Here is a 10,572-nt window from a genome sequence, read left to right on the forward strand (position 1 = left end):
ATAGTATAAAATTACATGCAGTCCAACTTAAATTCATTTTTTATTTCAATTCATTTTAATTATTTTACTTTTACTCTTTTCTTCCTAAACTACGTAATGATTTCCGATGTCTAATAATTTGAGAGAATAAAATTACAGTGTTCTATTATATTTTTTTAATGTTAATAATTATATTATCTCTCATAATAAATAATAAATATATATATATATATATATATATAATTTAATGTGTACTTAAGTTTTGAAATCATTTTAAATTGTTTTCATTATCTCAAATTTCTGTAACACAATACAAATTTAGATTTTTTAAAGATTAAAATTATAAATTTATCCGATTAAAAATGGTCATAAACGAAATTTTTGAAAATTAAATAACTATTTGCATATGTTAAAAACAAATAAAGAAAACAATTAAGTGTTACTATATTTATTAGAAAAGAAACAAAATTACTAGGAGTTAATAAACCAACCCAAAAATAGAGTCCACCTATTGATAGACTTCCAACAGTTTAGAGCGTCAAGCAAACCTAACCAAAATTAAGTAAATATATATATATATATATATAAACAAAGATATAAGGTGTAGTTACAATCCATAGTGTTTAAGTTACAATCCATCTTAGGATTTATGCTCACTCTCACTTGCAGGCACTTATGCTCAAGTCATTATAGTGATCATTTCAAAAGAAAACACAAACAAACACACCAACAAGAGAAAAAGGAAAAGGTAATTATAATTTCAAACATACATGTATTATAACATCTATAATATTAAAGCCATTACTACTTAAAACAAACACAACAATTTCTCTATAGAAAAACCAATATTTTAGACTCAATATTTGGATTTATGGATTAACTTGGATATTAGAAGCCTCACATCTACTATGAAATAGTGAATCAAAATACTAAGACCGACTATACCAAACTGCACAGTCTCAACCCTTGCATGACCAAGGTAAGTTAACTTATGGCTTCACTAGAAAAGGGTTCCCACCCCAGAACTCGCCATAAGAACTTTCTTCAACTCTCACCACCAATACTACAATTAATTCTTTATATGAGTTTATAAGTCTAGTAGAGAGTATAGAATAATTTTGACCAACAGGTATCCCTAGTCATTACATAATGGTAATTAATAAGGGATTTACACTTCTTCCTTAGAAGCATAAACCTCACACAACAATCAAATTCAAAATTTACACCTTTCCATTCCATTAATTCACTTTCATAGTCATAACCCCATAACTTTTATATAAAGCATAATTCCCCATCATGTTCCTCACAATCCAAACCAAAATTCACTCATAGAATTAAGCAATATGGCTCAATGAGACTAATCACTCGCTCAGGGTGTTCCTTGGGGAGGACACCTACTTAGTGAGTAAACATCTCACCCAATGAGTTGAGCACTAGGACAAAAGTGCACATTTATTCGTCTAACGAGTGTAGACTTTGCCAATGAGGTTGCTTTCCTTGACTCTTTGCCAAACTCGAGTTTGGCTTTCGAGCAGCGAGAGTCTGCTCATTGAGAGCAAACCTCCCCTAACTCTTTGCCAAACCCAAATTTGGTAGCCGCTTAACTAGAAAGGAGTTCGCCCATTGTGTGTGGATAACGCAAATCGGTAAATTTGCACTTCAGACAACACCAAACACTCACAATTGCCATTTCATGCTTCATTTAACACCTAACATACCAATTTCCAGTTTATACAACTCATAATCAACGAAATAAACCATTTCAATAAATCAGTAAAATCTTTGCATCTCAAAAACCAATTCTACACATATCATAAATACCCCATTTAAACACTTTACACACACACACACACACACACACACACACACCAAATCAATATACTTCAAATGAGATTCAACAACCAAAATCAATTTAGAAATGTACTAACTAGTCAAAAGGAAATTAAATTACCTTCCCTTATCTTGGTTAAACAAACCTTGCTCTCAAAGATCCTTCTTAGAGCTATATCTAACACAGGAAAACCTAACTTGACAACAAAGATCTCAATTATAGACCTAAGCGTATCATTAGGATCGTAAAGCAATAGAGATTCTCTTGGCAGAAGCAAGCTTGAAGCAAAGATTTGATAAAGCCAAGTGCATGAAGATCACACGTGTTTGATGAAGATTCACTTGAAGATCGTGTTTCAATTGTTTTAAATCTATAATTGATGTGTTAGATGTAATGATTAGATGTTATATCATGTTGGTAGGCTATCTGACATAGGTTAGATATCTTGTTAGTCTTTGTAAGATCTGGAAAATTGGAATAAAGAATAATAAATAAATTACAAATAATTGTGGGTTGGAACTACCCTAAGAGAATTTATTGACAAGTCCTAGGCAAGGAATAGGACTAGCTTAAGTGATTGAGAGCACTTGGTGGTGTTAAGGGGACTTGGGTGCGAGTCTTCTGTGTGCCATTAACATGATATTGTAATTATGTGTTATTTTGCCAATTTATTGTGAATGTGATAACATGGTTTAAGCTTGTATGTATGTGTCAATTCACATGAATCATGTGATAGTTTGTTGGTGTGCATGTGCTTGATGGGTTGGAAGGATGTGGGTTCAAATCTTGGTTAGAGTGAGTAGGCTCTCTTTATGTTTTAATACTTTTTCCAAGTGAATACTTTTGCCAAGTGGTGGAAAAATCTAAGAACTGTAGAAATCCCTTGAGAAACCAGAAATGTAGCAGTTAAGGTGTAGTAATCACAAGTAATGAGCCATTAAACCATAATTTTTTAATTAATTTCGTTTTCATTATTAATTTTTTTTATTTTGGGCTAAATTTATGACAAAGAATAAAGTGAGTGAGAAAGCAGAGAGTCATAGTGAACCATCAGAAAATAGAGTGAGGGAGACTGAGAAACTATGAATTGGGAGAATAGTTGAGTGCTAGAAGGAAGTATAATGGAGACAAGGATTGAAAGCCTTGGAGACAAGAAGGAATCATTGGGATTGCACTCGAGTAAGGAAACCAAGCAAGGGGAGTTGTCCTTATGTGTTTTATTTTCGTTTAAATTTGTACTGGTTGATAATTGGTCTGAATGTTTGAATCCTCTATCAATTTGCAAAGTTTTTCGAAAATTTTGGGTTTTTGCCTAGAAACCGCTTGGCGGTTATGAAGGCCCTCCAGGCGGTGCAACCTATTTTGTGCATGTTTCTGGGTTGAGTGATGAACCGCCTGGCAGCGAGGAAGGACCGGTAAGCGGCGTGAACTAGAATTAGGTGTTTTTGTGTGTTTTGTGGTGTTTTCATGATGTTAGAAGTGGGTTTTAAAGCCTAACTCAACCCCACAAACCGGCTTGTAAGGTGAGGATTGCACCACTTATATATTATGAATTGGCCTTATCTCTAGTTGATGTGGGACTTCCAACACACCCCCTCACATCGAGGTATATTCATCTCGTGCATGGGACAAAAAATTAGTGGATGGTCCGTTAGTAGCCCGATATCGGATGGAACATAATGTCCAAGAAAGTTCGTTAGGATAGGCTCTAACTTGGCTCTGATACCATGTTGAGAATAAAGAAAATAGGGTTTGAGATTAATCTCCCTTATGTATAAACCACACATAGGGTAATCTATTTATATTAAAGAGAGGTATAATTAAAAAGAGTAACTGAAAATAAATAGAGTAAATAGAATATATTGTTTGATATTGTGATTAACAATATCTTAATAATATCTAACAATATTTAAACAATATATAACACTCCCCCTCAAGCTAGAGCATACAAATCGTATGTGCCATGCTTGTTACAAATATAATCAATTCTAGGCCCCCGTAAAGACTTAGTAAAAATATCTGCTAACTGATCACTTGAGTTAACAAACTCAGTCTTGATGTCTCCAGACAAGATCTTTTCCCGAATGAAATGACAATCAATCTCAATGTGTTTAGTCCTCTCATGAAAGACAGGATTATAGCTAATATGAAGAGCAGCCTGATTGTCACACACAAGTGTCATTTGAGTAACATCTCCAAATTGTAACTCTCTAAGAAATTGCTTAAGCCAAACAAGTTCACAGGCAGCTGAGGCCATAACTCTATATTCTGCTTCTGCACTAGATCTTGCTACAACACTCTGTTTCTTACTTTTCCATGAGATCAAGTTACCACCAATGGAGACACAATACCCAGATGTAGATCTTCTATCAGAAGGAGATCTTGCCCAATCAGCATCTGAATAGCAAACAACTCTTGTATGGTTATTAGAACCATATAACAATCCTTTTCCAAGGGATCTTTTAATATACTTTAAGATACAAATGAGTGAATTCCAATGATCTTCACATGGGGAATTAAGAAATTGGCTTACCACACTGACTGCAAAGGAAATATCAGGATGAGTAACGATAAGATAATTCAATTTCCCAACCAATCTTCTATATTGTGTAGGATCGGATATAAGCTCCCCCTGATTTGGTAGAAGTTTAGTATTAGGATCCATGGGTGTATCAACAGACTTTGAACTCATCAATCCAGTTTCCTCCAGAATATCCATGGCATACTTTCTTTGAGATATAACAATACCATTATTGAACTGTGCCACCCCAATACCCAAGAAATATCTGAGTTTGCCAAGATCTTTGTCTGAAAATGGTGACAGAGATGCTGTTTCAACTAAGAGATGCCATGGTTGTTACTCTCTGTAAGAACGATGTCATCAACATATACTATCAAGTAAACAAATCCAACACTCGAGTGTTGATAAAAGACAGAATGATCTGCTTCACTCCGAGTCATACCAAATTGTTGAACAACATTACAAAACTTTCCAAACCAGGCCCTAGGATATTGTTTTAGGCCATATAGGGATTTGCGAAGACGACATACCAACCTAGAAGACTCCCCCTAAGCAACAAACTCAAGAGGTTGCTCCATATAGATTTCTTCTTGAAAATCACTATTGAGGAAAGCATTTTTAACATCCAGTTCATAAAGAGGCCATTGTTGAAGAGCAGTCATGGCGATAAATAAACGAACATAAGCCATCTTTTTCATGGGGGAAAAGGTATCTCAATAATCCAACCCAAAAATTTGACTATAACCTTTGGGCACAAGACAAGCTTTGAGGCGATCAATAGTACCACCTAGTCCAACTTTGATAGTAAACACCCACCTACAACCAACAACAGATTTCCCAGACGGTAACGGGGCCAGTTCCCAAGTTCCACTATTATGTAGAGCACTTAGTTCATCTATCATGGCCTGATGCCAACTAGGATAGGCTAAAGCATCACAAACAGTTTTTGGAATGGTCACAGAAGAAAGAGAGGAAAGACATGTATAAAAAGGTAATGACAATCAATGATAACTCAAAACAATATAATGGGGAGAGGGATTACAGGTAGCACGTATACCTTTTCGGAGGGCAATGGGAAGGTCAAACTCAAGTGTCAGAGCCAAAGGAGACAGAGTAGTCGGCACTTGATGGGAGTCACATGGTGGTGGTTATGATCGGTTTTAGCGACTATAAACCTGAAGAGATGGTGGAGGAGAAGCTGACTGTGGAGTAGGAATCGAGGGTGAAGAAGACACAATAAGAGGGTCACAAACAATAGGAACATTAAAGGTACTAGGAGAGTTGTTAGAATTGGATGGAGTTAGAGGTAAAGATTGACTATTAAAATAAAGGGAGAACTCAGCAAAGGTGACATTTGCAGACACAAAATAATGGTTAAGAAAAGGAGAAAAACATTTGTATCCTTTTTGCGATCTTGTAAACCCTAAGAAAACACACTTATGTGATCTAGGAAAAAGCTTGTCAAGACCAGAACTAAAATTATGAACAAAACATGTAGACCTGAAAACTCTTAGAGGTAAGGGATGAAGAGGTTCATGGGGGAATAAAATGGAATGATGTATGTTATTCTTTAAAACCGAAGAAGACATACGACTAATGAGATAACATGCAGTAAGAATGACATCACCCCAGAAAGGTTCAGGAACGTCTCCATGAATTAAAAGAGTGTGAGTGGTTTCAATAAGATGTTTATTTTTACGTTCAACTACACCTTTTTGTTGAGGGGTATAAGCACAATAAATTTGATGCAGAATACCGTGAGAAGCCATAAATTTTTTAAAAGAATGAGAAAGATATTCACGACCATTATCACTGTGCAAAACTCTAATAGAAACACCAAACCGAGTTTTAATTTCTTTAAAAAAAGATTTAAAGATATGAAATAGTTCCGAATGATGTTTCATTAAAAATAACCAAGTACATCTGGAATAATCATTAATGAAAGTAATAAAGTATTGAAAACCTAAAGTAGACTTAACGCAGCTAGGACCCCAAATGTCAGAGTGAACCAAGGCAAGAGGGGATGAAGCATCACGTGTGACACTACGAGAAAAGGAAGTACGACAATGCTTGCCTAATTGACACGAGTCACAATCCAAACGAGACAACTTGGACCAGGCAGGGACAAGCTGTTGTAACTTGGCAAGGCTTGGATGACCTAACTGAGCATGAATAAGAGATGAAGACTCCATAACTACACCAACGTTTGTAGAGGGACGAAGATGATAAAGACCATGAGACTCATATCCTGTGTCAATCACATGTTTCAAACTCTAGTCCTATAAACACACAAAATTGTTGGTAAAAGAAACAATACAATCAAGAGAACGAGTTAGACGACTAATGGACAATAGGTTAAAAGGAAACCTAAGGACATAAAGAACATTATCAATGGTTACAAAAGGGAAAAGTTTAACAGTGCCAACAACATGAGATGAGACTCTAGAACCATTAGCTAGTATAACAAAAGGTAAAGGATTAGTATATGATAAAGAAGAGAACAAAGATTTGTTACCAGTAATATGATCAGTGGCTCCTGAATCAAAAACCCAAGGACCAGGAGAAGAAGATTGAGTCAGACCAATAAAAGATGTACTTGTGTGAGCAACAGATGCAATGGAACTAGAATATTGTTGATCCTTATACCATTTGAGAAATTTGTTGAACATAGCAGATATGTCGAATGAAACATCAGAGATTTCAGAACTGGAAGAGGCAGCAAAAGACGCCATGGAGGAACTGGAAGAGGCACAACTTCGAATGGCGCGTGAGGGACGATCAGAACCGTATGGTCATCGGTCATAACTAACACTACGGCTCCGGCGACAACTCCAGTGGTAGTGACAGAGGTGGAGGTTGCGACAGCGGCAACGAAAAAAAATACCTTAAGCTCTAGATACCATGTTTGGATGTTCTGTTGTTTATGAAACCTTGCATGTATATTTTTCTAGCATAATTGACTAATGATGCTTGTTTTTTATGTTTAATTGAGGAATTGGGAAATAAATAGATGAGGGTTGAACATGGACTTGAAAAATGAATGTTAATTATGACGTGCAGAAGTTGAATTTAATCTTGTTGGTGATTTTGGAAAATTTATTAAATCTATGTACATGTTGGATATATGATCGAGTGAGAATCTTATGATTGAATCGGTTTCTGAGAGGTTTCAGGTTCCAAGCAGGTAAGGAAAATTTTGGAAATTCCAAAATTTTGATGTGCCGCTCGACGGTATGAGTGTGCCGCTAGGCGATGAATGGGAGGCAACAACTTAATTTGGTTCGTTGTTGAGAAAAACAAAATCATGGTGGTGGTGGACTACCTTGGTGCATGAAAATATCATTGATGGTATGACAAATAGATGAATTATGAATATAGACTATTGTTAAATTAGAATTGATTTTTGGATCATGGAACGGAAAATAGTAGAATGGACACTGTTAATATTAGTGAATTTCTTGCATGATTTAGAAGATTAGAAGGTGGCTGGTTAGGGATTACTACAATTGCATGTATGAATTTGCTATCATGTGGTGTGTTCAATCTTGAATTAGGATGTGGTGCATTAGGATGGAAATGTATCATGAGTACTGTGGTGTTGGTATGATTTTACGCATAATTGGACTGCTGAATTTATTATCACGTATTCCATGTATAGGTTGGACTAATCTTAAGTGAGTTATAATTCCAAAGTTGAATGCATGAATGACTATGCTGATTGATGAGTAGAAGCTGTGATAATACAATTTGTGGTATGTTTAGTTGTGCAATATGCAATTGGCATTCTGGATGTGTAAATGTGGTGCTTGATGTTAAGACTCTAGCAAGTACCAAGTCGTGCAAATAGTAACCAGTAAGACCAGGATTATCGTTTCCCAAGAGACTTGTGTATATTAAATAATCGTGCAATTAATAACTAATTTAGAATAAATAATGAATCCATAATTTGGGTTTTTGTGTGCAAGAAAGTAAATATTGCATAAACAAGTAAAATGTGAACTTGGATATTTGAAACTCTAGAAAATGGAAAAGACTATAAATGCAATGGATTGAAATTGTTGGGGTTAGATTTCACCGACTTCACTATCATGCATATAAAACACTAAAACTCTTCTCCATTAAATTACTAATGTCAACCCGCAAGTCTACTCAAACCCTAATCCCCTAGTTGAATGACACTAACACAAAAAAGTCTTTTAACGTCCGATATTTTTGACCTTTGACGTCTGCCCAAACACCAATGTCGTACCGAGTGACGTCAAAATAACGTTGGAAAAATAGCAGACGTCACTTGACGGTTGTCCATTAAGAGTCCGATGTTATCCAATGTCGGGGCCAGTAACAACAAACGTCAATTTTCACGCTAAAAGGATCCAAAAACCTGAGCAATTTAACGTTTGTCAGAGCCCGTCAAACGTTAAATAACATCGACCCTGATACGGTCAGACGTTAAATAACGTCTGTCAAGGCACACCAGACGTTAAACTGCTCTAGTTTTTTTTTTAATTTGACTGTTTTTACAACATCCATACACCTAAAAATCAGAAAATTCCCAGAACAGTTTCATAATACTTTCAGCACAATTATGGAGTTACAGTTATATATAATAGAACTTAAGTTTCAACATATATTCTAAACTAATATAAATAATAGCAAACTAAAAGTTTCAACATGAAATTCTTGTACAATAAAGTTTTTGAAAGGAGTTCTAATTCATGTGGTATCAACTCCATCTCTCCATTAGATATGCTGCACATTCCTGTCTTAGTGTGTGGATAATGTCATCTGGTAAAGGTGATGGATTCTTCAATCGCTGAAAAAGTAATACAATTTCATTATGTATGAATATCATTCTTTAAAGTTTGATATGATTTATAATATGTGAAAGATATATATAATTACCTTTATCCATTCATCTTTAATTGCAGCTCGAATGATTGTTCTTATCCAAAAAGCAAAATCCAAAAACTTTCAGTGGTGGAAACTGAAAAAACGTACCTGCAATGGCATCGTTGCCGGCACGGAGGGGAGAATGTGTGAGGCCAATATTTCGTTTCACACACCACGAAGACGAAGAATAACCCCGCAAAATGGGGACGAAAACGAAAAATATTCGGTTAAAAACTCCTAAATCAATCCACAAATCAAAACCCAACAACTTTCAGTGGTGGAAAAAGAAGAAATTCACCTGCAATGGTGGCTCTCGCTGTCGCCGACACAAAGGAGAAGAACGTGCAACGTAACAGAGGGGAGGAGAGGGGTTCGCGCTGGTTTTAGGAAGCAAATTGATGTTTGTGCTGTGCTGGGGCGACGTAATTTAACGTCAAGGATCTCTAGGGTCGACGTAATTTGACATCGGGGCGCTGATGGGCCGACGTGCTTCTGAAGTTGACGTCGGGCCGCTAATGGGCCGACGTTACTTGACATCGGGGCGCTGATGGGCAAACGTTAAAATTGTCCAGTTATTTACAAAAACGCCACCGGTCATTTTTTACGTTGGTGTTCTTTTAAGCATAAGTTAAAGAGGTGACATTAAAGGTCTTTTTTGTGTTAGTGTGAGCCTAGGTTTCCTTATTAAGGGTCAATTCCTTGACACTAAATAAGCAAACTCGCTTTATGAACTAGGATTTAAGACAACTAATGGGTCAAACTCCTTTCCTAGATACAAGTTCTATTAGGTATCTTGTTCTAATTCTAGGTTTCAAGAGATATTTTCCAATACCTAATGACCTAAATATCATGCAATAGATGGTTAAAACAAAGCAAACATTAAGTAAAGGAACAAAGATACTAGCAATTAATCGAATAAGCATTTATATATTCAAATCATCCACAAATACTTGAAAGTTCAGTGGCTACATCTAACCCCAATAAAATGGGTTTAGCTCTCCATTGTCATAAAGAGCCCAAGCTTACAAAATGGAATTGGAAGAGGGAAGAGATAGAAAGAGGAAGAAGAGATAGTTCCCCCTAGCCCTAGCGGACCTCCAAGCCCTCCAAAACGTGTTACTCGAGCTCTAAAACTTCTCATATTTGTTTCCCCTTGCGAAAATAGAAGAAAACGGGTCAACTTGCCATATGAAAGAAAGTGGCGTCTGGCAGTGTCCAGCCAGGCAGTGAGCCACTAGAAGCATGGTGTCGCCTGGTGCTGACGTTGTCCACTAGGCGCTGACTGCCTGGAATTGTCCTGGCACCTGGTGCTGGCCCTGAACCACCTAAAACTTCCTATTGCTTCCTTTTT

This window comes from Vigna unguiculata, chromosome 6, assembly GCF_037176805.1.
Source record: "Vigna unguiculata cultivar grain cowpea cultivar isolate G323 ecotype 2 chromosome 6, ASM3717680v1, whole genome shotgun sequence".
Taxonomy (NCBI): Eukaryota; Viridiplantae; Streptophyta; class Magnoliopsida; order Fabales; family Fabaceae; genus Vigna; species Vigna unguiculata.